The sequence below is a fragment of the Chlamydotis macqueenii genome, chromosome Z, assembly GCF_036417535.1.
Source record: "Chlamydotis macqueenii isolate bChlMac1 chromosome Z, bChlMac1.mat, whole genome shotgun sequence".
In the NCBI taxonomy this organism is placed as follows: Eukaryota; Metazoa; Chordata; class Aves; order Otidiformes; family Otididae; genus Chlamydotis; species Chlamydotis macqueenii.
The window spans coordinates 28,925,978-28,941,871 of NC_141593.1; the positions used below are offsets into that span (position 1 = coordinate 28,925,978).

At 37.2% G+C, this 15,894-nt stretch overlaps 1 protein-coding gene across 5 annotated transcripts in view; it reads left to right on the forward strand.

The window, feature by feature from the left end:
* The window catches only part of JAK2 (Janus kinase 2), a 106,090-nt gene that overhangs the window by 19,424 nt on the left and 70,772 nt on the right, over window positions 1–15,894 (forward strand). For 2 of the 5 annotated variants that reach the window (XM_086771497.1, XM_086771499.1), the window contains one exon: window positions 13,005–13,118. The exons of 2 other annotated variants lie outside the window; for them this stretch is intronic. The gene's annotated coding sequence lies outside the window, so the exon portion shown is untranslated. The remainder of the gene's footprint in view (window positions 1–13,004; window positions 13,119–15,894) is intronic. One more of the 5 variants, XM_086771504.1, reaches the window with a different exon arrangement.

Sequence of the window (15,894 nt, forward strand, 5' to 3'; positions counted from 1 at the left end):
GTTTGGAGAAGTCTAAGGAGACATCTGCTGTCTTCAGCTACCTAACAGGAGACTATAAAGAATATGGAGCTGGACTTTTTTTTTTTTTTTTTTTTTTTAAGATACATGGTGTTTGAATGAGATACAACAGATACAAGTGCAAACATGGGAAATTTTTGTTTAATATTAAGGAATTTTTTTTCAGCAGGATGGCGGTCAAACATTGGAACAAGCTGTTCAGAGGGATTGTGAAATATCCGTCTTTGAAGATGGTAAAAACTTCACTAGACAGGCTTTGAACCTGGCATAGTTTGATGTTGGATGTCTTAAGTGATGTTTGATGTTTGATGCAGGATTATTGGACCAAATGACCACCGAGGTCCCTTCCAACTATATTAGTCTCTGATTTCTTGTTGTTAATTGTAATTTATATCAGCCTTTGTCACTTTCACATGTAATAGGTGTGACTTTTGGATGTTGCTGTTTGAAAACAGTGTATTTTCTCACACCAAAGAATATGTTTGCTTGAATTGCACCTGTGTATGAATAATCATGACCCCAGGGTAAAAACCCTGCTTGGTTTTGATTTCCTGTTGATAATTACTTTGAAACTCTAATTAGTCTGTATAACAATCTCTCTAAAGTATGTTTTCCACTTTTTTCTTGAAGTAGAACGTAATGGGATCTAAGTCAAAATCCTTGCTGAACCTGTACAGATATTTTTGGTTAATTGAAGAGTATTACTGTGAAAAAAGTATGCTTATGGCCTTTTTCCTGTATGAAATCTTTTATTTGCAGATTTTCCATGAGTCTCTTTCTAAGAGAATATAAGTTTTCAGCCTCGAACCAGCTCTTTCTTAACTTTTTGCAGGTTTTACTGTAGATTTAGAGAAACTTTAATTTTCAGTGGTGCATTCATTAAGAATAGAGTTCCATGTCAGCATATGCCAGTGTTTGAGGCATGTTCCCATTCATTTATCTGCACCCATGCTAGCAGCCCTGTGTCTGTGGAGTGACAAAATGCAGCGAATAGGTCTTGCTGAAAAGTTTAACATAGCCCTAACTGAAATCAGTTTACTGAATGTTGTCACAGTACAAATACCCCTGCTGACATAAGGGAGCATGTAGGAATACCAGGTGAAGGTGAGAGTGGAACTTCAGAATTCCAGATTTTCACAGGTTTAAGATGGTGTGAAACCACTCTTCTCCAATGAGAAATTAGACTGCATTAACCTTCATATTTGAGATTTTTTTTTTTAAGTACATTGGGTACTAGTGTTAGTTAATAATTAAATAACTAGAGTAATCTTAAGTTTTGGTGATGACAAAATACATGGCTGTTTTTGTAGGCATTCAAAATTAGTTGGGCTGTTTGTTCAACTCAAAATGTAGGTATCTCTTTATTTCTGTGACATGTTTAAACAATAGGTATCTCTCAAAGAAATGTGTAGCTTTATTAAGCCCTTTAAACTGGGAGAAAAAGCAGGCTAGTATGGGTCTTGCTGCAACTTGTAGTTTTGTTTGTGCTGATCTGTGATTAATTTCAGCTCTTGACTGCTGCTGTTCTAGATAGTTCTGCAATTTGAGATGGAAATCATGGATATCCAAAGCCAACATATACAATTCTTTTAGTGGTGAAGTCTTTATATTTAAATATACTTGCTTCTATTTATTTAAAATTTATCTGCTTTTTAATGGGATTTAAATGGCTACATGGATCTGTTTGTTTACTGAGAAGCTACCATGTAGAAGAATTAATCAGGAGCACATCCTGAAATATAAAGAATATAGGGTAGAGTTCCTTTGGACTTCATAAATTACACATTGATCCCTCATGTGTTCAAAAGAGTTCATTTGGAGTTGCAGTAATGGTAACACTCGCCTCCCTTACTTCCATGGCTTTACTAACAGCTCATTTGCTTCAATACTGTAAATTATGTTGGTCATTTCAAGAACACTACTTTATATAAAAACTTCTTCAGAACTCCAGCTCTTAAGAACTGTCTACATTCTTGTTGTATGATAGCGAGATGCCTAGCATTTGTATATGAGAATTGAATGGATGTGTAGGTTCAATTTTCTTGTGGTCTGTCAATTTGTGTGTGTATCACATGTGCATACCTCATATCCTTCTCTTACATTAGTCATAAAATCTTGCCCGTGCTTTTGTTCCAAATAGTCAGTGCTGACTAGTGTGCTATTTGAGAGACAGACTTTCCAGTTCATGCAGCTGTCTCTGCTGGTCAACCTCTATAGTCAGATATGCCTTCATAAGAGTACAACCAGGATTTTTCCTTTAGTATATGCCCCTATCTTCCTACTCAAAGGGTCAGGAGGCATCACTGGAGAAAACCAGTTGCCTTCCTCTTCAAGTCCTTCCAAGATCTCTGAATACTTAAGTTGTATGATTCTGCCTGACCCCATCTTGTGTTCCACTGTGAGTCATTGTCCTTGCCAAATGGATTTGGAATCTTGCCTAATCTTACTGCCCTGTTCTGTGTCTTCCCGTGAGGGGGAAATGGCCCACTTTTTTTCTTTTCCTTTCTTACCCTATTTACCCAATTATTTTATGGAGTTGTTATTTTGTAATGGCTTGTCTTTCTTAAGTGATGCAGGGACTGCTTATGGTAGGTATTGTCTTCATGTCCTAAAGTATCTGTCAGACGTGCTGCTTTGAGTTTGGTTTCATTACTTGGAAGTTGACTTGTTAAGTGGCTGGTAATGATTCTGTATCTTCTAAGTTAGCTGAGTTACTATGATTCTCTTTCCCTTTTGGGTCACAAAAAAAGCAGATTGCCTCGTCCGTAGGATGGATGAAGAAAACTGTAGAAAGTGAAAAGGAAAGATGGAGAGAAGGAAACATTAGCAGAGAAAGAGGAAATTATATGGAAGCTAGGAATTATGTGGGATCTTAAGGTTAATAATTTAGGGAGGAGAGGAGAAAGAAAAGTATCTCTAACTTAATGCTAGGACTTAATTACCTTGAGGTTTGATGATTTTTGTGTTTGAAGGCCAGAGGGATCTTTAGAACTGACATACATGTCTAATGCCAGTCAAAATAAATTAAACTTTTGAGTGATCTTTATATTTTGATTCAGCTAAGTGCATGCTTGTAAACTTCTGAAAACGTGGTAGAAGTTGGCCATAGCATTAAGCACCCCAACTCTGTGCCATACGATTGACAGGATAGATGCATATCCATTTGGAATATGAATCTAGCAGATAACACTGCCTGTTTGCAGTTTTACTGAGATTTTTTTTCTGTTCCTGCCAACCTACCCCAGTAATGATTTCTATACAAAGTCATCTTTATCCTGCATCTAATACAAGTTTTGGATGAGAAATTAACACTAAATTAATCTTATTGTGCAGACAGAGGCCTGGAGTCTTGCAGGTATAAAAAAACCCATAATACTCACTACGTTTTTATCTTTTAGCATAATGTCACATATGATTTCTAAGAATCTGTTCCCTTTTGTATGTCATCATTATTATAAAAGCAGATGATCAGAATCAGTTTACTCCCATTACATGTACTCCATTGCACATGTTTTGTGTATTTTAGTTTACTTTTATTTGAGTTGTAATCTTAGTTTGCCAAATGCTGTAATTCTTCTGTATCAGGAAAATGAATGAAAAAGTTGAATCTACCTTGTAAATTAGAAGTATCCTAGTAGGAGTGTGTTAGCTCTTATTTTTCCCTGTCTTCATTCTTTGCGCGCAGGAAAACAGTTATATTTTGGAAACTTAGTAATGCTCAGATTTGTATTACTGGTCTCAAAAGGCTGGCAATGGTAATCTGCCTTAGAAATTAAAATTCAGTGTTTAATGCAGTTAAAACTTTTTGTTGCTTCAGCTGCATGAAAGGAAAAAAAGGTTGTGGTTTGTAGGAGACTGAAATACTGTCAAACTGCTGTGGAAGTAAATGATGTGGCAATTCATAGAATCATAGAATGACCTTTAAATGTCATCTAGTCCAGCCCCCCCTGCAAGGAGCAGAGACATCTCCAACCAGATCAGGTTGCTCAGAGCCCCATCCAACTTGACCTTGAATGTTTCCAGGATGGGGCATCTACCATCTCTCTGGGCAACCTGTTCCAGTGTTCTACCACCCTCATTGTAAAAAATTCATACGTGTTTGGAACAAAAACAAGTGTTAGTCATCTTAAGTGCTCACATATAAATGTCCAGTTCATCTTTGTATTAGCATTTATCACTTAGCAGGAAAGTGTCTTTGTAAAGGCACATAATTAAGAGAATGGGTTGATTTATATGTGATTCATCCACTAATCTGTAGTGGCACACAAACCTAAGACATAGCAAACATACTTAGCTATGAGAAAACAGTAGCTCTCAGGTTACTGCTCTCAAGCAGTTGTATCTGCCCTACAAGGGTTCCCTGAGCCTATTAGTTAGCTTTATTTGTGCATTATTTTGCTTATAATGTATTTTCCTGGGTATAATAAATGTTTGTCCAACTTCTTAGAAGCTGTAAACTTGGCTGAGGATGCTGCTGCATTGGCCATACACAAATGCAGAAAAGAAAAATTGGCATAGACTCTACACACAGGACAGTAGACAGCAAATATAGCCAGGTGAGGAGGAAGGGCACAGGACCAATAATGGTCAAGTTGGCAGGCAGGACTTCAACATCTTTTTAGTTTTTTTCTTTTACTTTATTTTGGGTAGATGTCAGAATCTTAAGATGGAAATTGAATGCAAATATGTCACTGATATGATGGATGTTTTATGGAGAGCACCTCTTGGCAAGAGAAGCAGTATGGAAGAGGCTTGTTATTCCAAACAATAATTGGGACAGGGAGACTGGGTTTTTGCATCGGCCTGGTCAGGAAGGAATGGGAAACAGAAACTGCCTGCTGCAGATGAAAGAGTAGAACAAGATGAGAGAATGACGAAGGTGAGAAATGAATGGAATTAGTGGAAGTTCAAAGATAAAGGATGGGATCAGACAGACATTGAAATTTGTGACATTGTCAAGTAGAGGAAAAGCAGTAGACGGAAAAAAATAGTGGGAAAGGTACAGAGGTAAGACCACTTAGCAGTTTGTTTGCCCTAGGAAGAAGTCAGGGCAGGAAGAGGCAGAGGTAGGAGAATGGAGTCTGAAGTGCAAGTTGAGCAGCATGGGGCTCAGTTATGCTGGAGAGAATGTCCTTTTCCTGATAAAATGACAATGTTAGAGAAGAATCATACATCTGGAAGTTCAGGCTCATCAATTGCAAGGCGGTCCTCAGCTTGAGTTGAAACAGAAGCTCATAGAGATGCTGAAGTGAGGTGAGAGAAAGATAGAGTGAGAGCAGATGTGAGGGTGGGCTGAATGGAGGAGACAGAAGCAAAGGGGTAAGTGGAGAGATTCAGTAATGATATGAGTAGACTGAGAAAAGAACAGAAAGGAAATCAAATTAGAAGTGGTCAGTGCTGATGGAGAGAAGTTGTGGAATGGGTAGCGTGTAGAATTGTGGGGCTGAAGATTGTAGAGGAGAGATGTGTTATCAGAGAGCAGAATGTTATTTGATGGAGGTCCTTTGGCTGACTGTGAGAATTAATACCTCCTTTGCCTCAGTGGGAGATGAAAAAAAGACAGCAACACAACAAAAGCTAGCCAAGGGCCAGAAGCTGGAATTTTCTGGGCTGTGAGGAGAGCTAGAGAGACCTATTTGTTCAGCGATGAGGGTGTTATGATAAGGAATTGAACTGACTGGAAGCAGAGGAGGAGGAAGGGTGTCTGTTATGATAGGTGCTAAGAGTAGAGCATAGGGCATTATACAGAAATATAAAAATATCTTTTCTCTACCGTAGTGAGCCCAACAGAATGTTAAGTTGGTTTGGTTGTATTGACAGTTAGAAATTATTCTATTAACAATGTCACATAAACATTGGAATTGGGAACAGTTAGATATTCACTGTAGTTATGGTGTGATTAGGCAGTACAAATTAATTTAATGCATCATCTGACAACGTGAAAAAGCATTACCTTACTTGACTTTGTTTCAGAAATACAATGAAGCTTTTTATTCTTTTAAAAGATTTTGTATGTTACAACCAGATGATGTATAATAGTGGAAATCTTGTGCCAGTCAGTCACTTTTCACTCAGAACTGACTTAAGCCACCACCACTTTTCATTTTCTTTCTTCCCTTGTGTGCTATGCAAACTCTTTTTTCTTTTCTTTTTTTTTTTTTTTTAAATTAACAGCTGCCAATATCTTTCTTCTGCCAAGCAGTTAAAGCTCTTTCCTTGTTACACGTTGCTGATCTTGATCAGTGCTCAAAACATTGCTCTAGGCTTTTGGCAGTGACATGGGAATGATGCTGTTGGGAAAAGGATTACAAATACAAGGTAATGTGGTGTTAGAGTAAAATGTATGGGGAAAGAATAGTGAGTGAAACCCTCAAATAAAACACCTTTATAGAATCATAGAAAGGTTAGGGTTGGAAGGGACCTTCAAAGGTCATCTAGTCCAACCCCCCTGCAAGGAGCAGGGGCATCCCTGACTAGATCAGGTGGCTCAGAGCCTCATCCAGCCTGGCCTTGAATGTTTTCAGGGATGGGGCATCCACCACCTCTCTGGGCAACCTGTTCCAGTGTTCTACAACCCTCATTGTAAAAAATTTTTTCCTAATATCTAATCTAAATCTACCTCCCTCTATTTTGAAACATTACCCCTTGTCTTTTGATGTAGAAAGTCTGATTGTTCTAAAATAAGGTAAGAAGGAAAGGAGTAGAATGTGTGAAGGGAATCCCCACAAATGGTTGAAGACCATTCAGTCTTAATTGCAGGTAAGAGATTTTCTGAAGATGCAGGAATACAAGGAAGTCTTGAATGTGATATTTACAAGGACTACAATAGTTGTATTGTAAAGAGCCTGATCAACAAACAAGCACTCGTTCTACCTCTTTTTGAGTGTTCTTTGTAAAGAATATAAAGATGACTTTCTATTCATCCTGGCTTAAGATGTCTGTGCATCTCAAATCACTGTGAAACTACGCTAGGAAAGTACTGTTGTAGACTTGTCCACCTCTTTCCTGGACACTTGTTCTTGGCCACTGTTAGAAGAAGAGCTAGATGTGCCTTTGGTCTGATCCTGGATGCTTGTTCTGAAACAAGTGAACAAGCAGATGGCTTGGAAAAAAACATACTAGGAGACAATTAAATCACGTTCAACAGAAGTTTAGGTGCAGAATAAACACAAGTAACAGAATTGTTCAGTGGGCAGTTAAAAAGCAAAACTAGTCTGAAATCACATTATATGCTAAACGCTGAGGCAAGACCTCTAACTTTTGGTCTTATGGGTGACTCTGAAACATGGTCACTGGATCTCTACGGGTAAGCAAAATGTACATTTAGAGTAGAATACTCAGAAAAACAAAAGATTACTAATTATATGGAGGAAACGTGTGCATTAAGTAAAAACCACTTCAAAACTGCTGTAAATATATGTTCATAAAGAAATAAAAGAAGCTTACTTGCTAAATTCTCTAGAAATATTTCAAGACAGGAGTTGGATTTACAGGTATCAGAATGGTTGTTATATAGCAGTTTGAGGAAAAGTTTGAGTTTGTATAGCTGAAAGAAATGAAACTGAGAAACTAATAAAGAACTGTTTCCTATCTAGGCAGTATGAAGAACTGATCCTTTCTTTAATTGTTCATTAGTTATCATGGAGTTTAGGTCTTGCAGAAATATTTACTGATACTCCTTCATTGTAGGAGTAAAAGTAGCACCACAGACTATGAGGATCAAGAGACACTAAAGACCAGAGAATGGGCTCATTTGGAAGGAAGCAAATATTTAAGAGTTCAACTTTTGAATCAAGAGAGATACCTATTCTGAGTCTTCAGTGAAAAAGAATGCAGGGAATACTGTTAGCTGACGGCTATAGTGCAAAATATATATACAACAGGGTAGCTTTTTGGTGATGTGTCTGTCCGAAAAATATGGCCCATGTTTGTTATCTTTGTTGGTACGTTCACATACTTGAAAATTACATGGCTGTAAGCACTAATTATTTTCTCTCATACTCGCTATGCTGGTACAGAATATCATCCTGTTAGAGGTTTTGTCAAAAGCTATTTTATTGTCTGATATGTCTACAGTGGCCAGTGGGCTTCAAGCAAGCACTGTGAGCAACGTCCAAAGAAGTATTAAGTAGTCATAATTAATTAGGAACTTAGTAGACATCACTCTGCCAGTTTCTTTTCCTGTACAGTAGACAATTGAATCTGGGCAGTAGTCAGTAAGAAATTCACATCATGTACTAGTGATGGAAGGGAAAATAAATTTTTCAAGCTCATCACATTAGTAGTCTAGGAAAACTGTTAATAATCACAAAATCATTTGTAATTAACAGTCTCCTGCTGTGATACCTACCGATCATAAAAACTACATACTAATAGTTAAAAAAGTCCACACTAGTCTTGCAATCTAGGCAAATGAGAGAAGTTAAAAAACAGTTATCTTTAGTTTGAATTCTTTCCAAAGGCTGAAAAAAAAAACTACTTGAAAGGGAGTTACCTATCTCTAATTTTCCATAAATCTATCATATATATTGTGATAATGGCATGTAAAGCAGCTGAGGGAAGGAGATGTACCACAAGTGCATTTAATTAACTTTGACAGCTGCTTCACTGAATAGATAAAACATACACTATCCACTGTAGGACGATTTGCTGTGTGTTGGGTGTCATACCTCTCAAACCTAAATGAACGGGGCAGCTGAGGAATTCGGCAGTAGAAAGACCAATGTTAACTTAGCATCAGCGGATGAGGATCAGCTAATTGTCTTGCCCTTGCTTTTAGTGCTTCTGAACATCCAGATTTCTTCTCAGTCTGTGCTTGATTCTCTTCAACTTCTGTATGGTTGCAAAGCCTTCAGACTTGTATTACAAAAACAAGGTGTGTTAAGGGGGCAGCGCTGTAGCAAGAAACCAGGAAATGACAAGCCGCTTCAAAAGCTATCTGGGAGCTTTTGTTGTCCACAAAGACTACCAGCAAGTACAGCACTGAAACTCAAAGTACTGGTATGTCTGTTTGGTTAGAGAAGAAATTGGCCAAGATTGATGTATTTTACACAGCTTTTCCAAGATTATGTAGAATCACCGGAATAGTTGGCACACTTCGCTGAAGCCTGTTCCTATGCAGACTGGGTGTTTTAAAAGCTCTGTGGAAAGCCAGGTAATTATAGTCACAAAGGAGCAAAACTGATTTATCTGAATGGATGTTTGCACAGACTGCCCAAGAAAAATTGAAACATGAAGTCCACACATGAGCTTGTGGACTGTGCAGAACCATTTCTTCAGTTCTGTTTATATGCACTTGGGAGATAGCCGGGTGCTTATTATCTTTTCTTGTTCGGCTCATTGTATATTCCAAGTGATAAGAAAATAACACAACTACTTCCCTATCTCTCCATGCTGCTTGAGAGTGGCAAATCAGAAAGTACCTGGCTGGAACCACAGGGATTAGAGCTGCTTTGTTCTTCTGGAGGAGCATGTTACTACAAGTAGTGACTATTCTGGTTTCTTTCACTAAGACTAGTTGGTTCTGCAACAGGTAACGTTTGTCAATAGCTGAGAACACCAAACATTCTTTATTCCATCACATGGAATATGCATAGTGTCCTCTTGTGCCATGCTGGTTCAAGTTTATGAGGAACAGCAGTCACTTTTACTGGTATTTTTACACACTGCACAAACATAAGAACTTTTCTCCCACTGCTTCTCATTTTCTGTCTGTTTAAAATATGATTTTATAGGTTTCACTTATTCTGCCTTCGTAAGAAAAATGGTCTGCAAATGTCAGCAACAGGAGGGTGGCACTTCTGATTTTAATGCTTGAAGGCATTAGCTATACTTGTAATGCTCAAAGTCATTAGCAGCCTTTGAGATGTCTCCCATTTACTTCTCATGTTTAAAGAGGAAGAAACGGCTGAAATCCTTGGCTTAAAGTTCCTAATCACACGTCCCCACTGCCCCCTTCAGACTTGGCAATGTGTTTGAATCCCTCCATCAACTCCATCAATTTTTCCGGCGCTCTAAGAGAATAAGTAAATGTTGTTTGTTGAGTAATGGAAGAACCAAAGAAATATTTGATAAGGATTAAAATAATAACTCCTTCTTCCCTCCAGAAAGAAGAGGGAGGAAAAAGCCCACTCAACCACTTGTGGTATATTTTTAATGGCAGCTATTCCTGCTTCTTATTTCTGGTTACATGTAGCTATGACTCACAGAACCTAAGGCAACTGGGAAAGGAGAGTCCTCTAACTTGAGGACTATTCAAGCAACATCCAGGTTTTAGAGTAAGGGATTCTCAAATCTTCATAGAAGATCTCGTGTTCTGCTCTAACTGTCAGTTTCTGATATCTGTCATCCTGTCCTCTTTTCTCTCTTGATTATCTTCCTCCCCACCCTGCCTCAGAAATTTGCTTGTTTTTCTTGTTGCCCACTCTTCTTCTGCTTTCTGGCAGAGACAACACATAAAATGGGCTGAAGTCTTCAGGTGTGACTCAGCTGCTTTGCATACATTGCTTAACAGGACGTAGTCTGAAAGAGGGATAATTTGGCTTTAGGAAGTTTCCACATCAGATGGAATCCTTCATCTGAGGAAAAATCCTTCCATTATGCTGTCTTGCTGTCCACAAAAGCATGTGGCTGGTAAAAGAAAGCACAAGGGAAGACTCTCTTATGCTGTACCACTTCTTACACTATTTTGGTTTTAGGGGGTCTCTAACATTTTACGGATTATGAGAGTCATCAAACTACCTTAACTTATTTTCTCAAAAAGAAACTTGCCATTCTGACTGTGTCTGTCTGAAGTGACTGGCAGGATCTGTCCCAGCTTATACTGTCCTTACATGTGGTCATGATGACGTATGCTGCCTATGCCAGTAGGTTGATGAGGTCAAGTGTTAGATGGTGATATTGTCTATGAACAGTTTTCAGGAGGGTGGGAGGGGAAGCATCTGCTAAATGAGATAAACTTCACTTCTTTCAGAACCCATCAGTCCTGAATGAGGATGGAAGAATAACAAGAGCATGTTTCTGTGAACTTGTTTTATTTACTGTTTAGAATAATGTAGAGGCATAAGTCTACATAGTAATGGCGTTCACAAAGGATCAGTACCACAGAGCTACTAAGAATCCTGTTTCTGTTGAAGGCATGAGGGATATCTTGGTCACCTATGAGGTATCGAACAATACACGCAGGTTTTGATAGAGATGTTCACGGCAGTGTCACATTTGTTACCTAATTCTCTTTTTACTGAACTCTCAATTACTCTAAAGAGTAATTAGTCTCTCAGTTGAGAATGGAAGTCGTAAACAGTTTGCAGAATCATCATGTTGTATTACTTTGAGATGTGTGTTAAATATGTTGCATCTATGTCTTTCCCTCTTAAGTTTTTTTTTTTCCCTTGGTATGGTTTATTTTTTTTTTTTCTTGCACATGCCCTTTGTGTGGAACTCTGTGTGTTAAGGAGAGTTTCTTTTTCTTTCCCCTGCTTGAAGTTTCCTTTATATACTGAAACTGAAAAATGAAACTGAGACACTGTGTATGAAGAGAGTTATGGTAAGGGTTGACTTTTAAAATGGATTTCCTTTTGCAATGTTTAAGCAGTTCGAAGATTTCAACAGCACTTCCTTCACGGCATTATTTATTTTTTCAACTCTTTACCTTCCTTGAAAGGAATTACGAGGTAGTTCTTTCTTCACAATGGAATTTGTTCTATTGTTTTGTGAAACAAAGAATCGTGTTTATATGTGGTCAGTAGTTCACAGTGTGAATTTAGGATTATAGTTTCAACCCTTGTACTTCTGTTATGTCTGGAAAATAAGAAAGGCATGTAAAGCACCTAGTACTGAAGTGCAATGCAAACTGAAAGTATTAAGATTACTATGCATAGTTAGAGTTGTGCAAATAGGTGAAGATAGCCTCAGTGCCATCACATTACTTCCATTATTCTAGGCAAAGTTTGTTACCGACAGAAGCATGCTGTGTCTTCTACAGCAAACCTGCATTATGAGGTTTTGTTTTTAATTAAACTTGATACCAAAGAATGCTATTAGTGATGTAAAAAATTAAGGCCATTGTCGACTTCTCCTGTTAATTGGGTGGGATTTTTCTTACATTTTATTTTTGGTTTTGTGCTGATCAGGAGAATGTAGTTGCACTGTGACCTTATTTGCTTTAACAAAGTGAAACTCAATTCAGTTGTTGATGAATTGACAGACAAATATCGTGCTGTTTAGTTTGGATCTAAGTGTGGGTAGACTGTTTCTTGCATGTACTAGTGGTCAAAGTCCGTACTGTGTACCAATTAAGAAAAGAAAAATCTATTTAAAAGATCACTTACTGGTAGGTGAGCAGATGTTGCAAATGCTTAAGGGCAGGAGGGAGTAGAGGGATATCCATTTATAGATACTGAAATGCCTGGTCAGAAGTGATCCGTTCAGACACTTTTAATTCCTGCTTAGGATTTTAAATTGAATTTAGTTTGCTAGTTGGAATATACATTTAACAAATCCAATAGCTAATAGTATTTATAGTAATTTGTAGTTTGTTAAGGTATATCTTCAGTTTCTCAAAGCATGCATAAAAAGAGGAGAGACCATGGTCAATTTTAAACTTCTAGTTGATTTCAGTAGATCTCGGCAATTTGTCCTGAAATGTGTACCTGAAAATGTGTGGGGAAAAAAAACCTCCTAGAGTGACTAGATCAGCTGGAGACATATCTTATTCAGTGTAGTTTGCAAGTTGCCGAAGACTTTGCTGTAATACACTGTATTTCACTTGTGTTTTAGACTTAGCTCCAGTTGATCTAATTAAAAGTAATTGTATTCAATTAAGTAAAAAGTGTCAAGAAGTATGCAGTACCTTTAACAGGCCTTTTTTGGAAGGCTAGCTGTATTTTTCATTTCATCATGGTCATAGATTTTTTTTTTTGTGATCTCTTTGTTACACATGTGTTAAGTAATGTGGAATACTTAATCTTTTTTCTGTTTTGCCTTAGGAGATGGTTCTTGAGGTCTGTGAAAGTCTACTCCTTTGCAGCAGCTTGTTCCAAACCCTAGCAGAGAGCTCTGAAATTTGTAGTTTGGCAGAGCTGAGGTGAAGCTGCAGATAAGTATGCATAATATGCTGAAAAGTTCCGTAGAAAACTGAAGTCGTTTGTGAGTTTGAGGCTGATCTAGGAAACAAGCCCATCTTGTTCTGTTATTTAGAGAATAGAGTATCCTAAATTTTGAGCAGATCACCTGAAGTAGATTTGAATTTTACGTCCAAAAGTGGGTGGGAAAATACCAACTTTAGCCAAGATTGAAACAATATGATCACTAACTTGGAGTGGGATCTGGCACGAAGAACTGATGTGTCTTGGTTTGCATTACTAAGTGGGTACATCTGCAGAACTTTATTTAGAGTAGTAGGAACTCATCTGAGATTAAAATGTAGATGAAAGCCCTAGATTTCAGGGCTCAGAGGCAAAGCTTGTGTTGGAATTTTACTTCTGTACTGAGACACTTGAGTGTTTTAAGATTGGGGTATTTTCTACTTTTCTGTCATCAGATAGACTTTTAAGAACAATTGAATAATTGTTCAGTCAGAATTTTGTAATGTATTTTTTTAATAAATAATTTACCAGATTAAAAATATGGTCACGCTATAAATGTTTCATCTTTATTTTATATGCCTTCTTGTAAAGGAACTGATAATAGCACAATCTATAGCAGCACATTTTGAAATCCAGAAAGGAACAGTGTATCTTCTTATCTGATCTTATATATTTCACACGCTGGTTCAGTAACACAGGTTTCTCTAAAGCCTATTTTGCAACAGTGCATCTACTCTTGATATTTTAAAATCAAGAAATACAGAAGCTACTGCTTTCTTGACTGTTTTTTTTCCAGTAGTTCAATATTCTTGTTTCTGAGACAGAGTGAAAAAAAAATTATTTCAAATACGCATTTATTCTGCAGCCATTATATCCTCTATTTAAATCATTATTTCCTTTTCCATTATGTTTTTTCTCGAAACCATGTCAGGAAGTCTGCTGGAGCTTTGTGATCTATTAGGGCATGATTCTCATGCTCTTGCTTTCTGCAATTTCCTTGCACTTTTTCAGGATATAATATCAAGAATAATGAAAAAAGTTTTCTGTCATTCTTATTTCAGAACTTGGGGAAATATGAAATATAAATATAGGGAGTTCCTTGTAAGTGTATCTTAACTGGGAATATTTTATTTTTCTTTAAAAGTAAAGTATACGATTGAATTGCATAATCATACTCAAAGCAGATTTCTGTAAATACTGGGAGTGTAGGATGATCATTTGATTTTTGTTCAGTGTTGAGGCAGTGGGGGAAGCACCAATCTCTCTCCTTTTATTTATTTTTTTTTTTTTTTAATGTACAAGAGAACACAGTATTTGAAATGGTGCGTTGTGAAGACATGGTTTTCTTAACTAAACTTTTCTTTTTCACTGTCATTTTCATTAGAGTTTTGCAGAATCTCCGCTAATGGCACGTCTTATGACGAACCTTTGTTTACTTTCAGAGCGCTGGCTTTTTTGGCTTCCATTTTTTTCTGACAATCTGTGTTTATAGAGATAACGTGATCTTGGCAAAGCATGTAGTGCTGTATCTTCGCAAAAGCTGGCTGGTGTTTCAGATAGGGAACAAGTGGAGAGCTCTCAGGCCATTGATGATTAAGGAAGCATTAAGTAAACTATCAAGCGAGTACATTTTCCTGAATTATAAAGATAAAATGTCAACATTGCTATCGTAAATTATTCAACAAGATGAAGCATTAAAACAAGGTTTAAAAAAAGAGTGTATTCCTTTTTTAAAAATACTTCAACCCTTCTATCAAAGAATAACAGAAACTGCAATATTTATATATATAGTAATGGAACTCTAAATCATTATTTCATAGGCTTGTGAGTGTATTTTTATAGTTTTGGTTTTTAGAGTATTCGTATTTAATTAAACTTTCATCACTTTATTTCAAATGTTTTGTGGCACCATCTCACAAGATTGTTGCTTGGATGTCTTGGAGGGTCTTTTTTGTGTTTTGTTTTGTCACATTATGTAACCAGGCCCTAATTCTATAAGGATTTATAAATGTGAAAGTTTTTTCTTAGCTGGTTTAGAGCTGCAGGCTCTGATTTTGCCTAGGTTTTTGGCTGCTTCTGCAGTGCCAAAGAAAACTTTAAAAAAATGCAAGATATGTTATATGGATTTAATTGCCTGTAATTACATTTTCTACAAACAAAGGTAATTCAAAGTTAAGCACTTCTAGTGTTCCAGGTTTCTGGAACTAATGTGTCACTGTAAAGGGCCAGCTTTGTTTCCTCTACAAAACTTAAAGCACTTTTCCAAAAGTGGTGGAGTGGAAACAACACTAAAATTCTCTAGAAAACCCTACACCTTGAGGAGGGAATTCATATATGAAGTTTACATCAGATCTGGCCTGTTGACCTACAATTTCAAAACTGAAGCTGAAAAAGAAGAGTAAGCTGAAGATGAAGAGAGTCTTTCTGGAGGGTCCAAGGGAGACACTGGCATCTATTGCTCTTGGCTGTTTGGTAGAGATTGCTGATTCACTCTGACTTAAATGTTATCCTGTTTACATACTGACAGCTATTTCTGCTAAAGGGCTAATTTGTTAAAGCACATGTTTTCAGATTCTCTTCAGATGGCATAAAAGCTGGGACAGAACTAAGGGAATAACTTCATTCATCCAGATATTTCCACATTTTTCATGACTCTATCTCAGATTTGCTTGTCTTTCCCTCCCCTACATTTTTCACTGAAAAATGTTACAGGAAGCAAAGTTATGCATGTTTTGTCATGCATTGTGTTATGCAGTGTTTTTGTCCAAGGACACTTTACCCATTGCTTTTG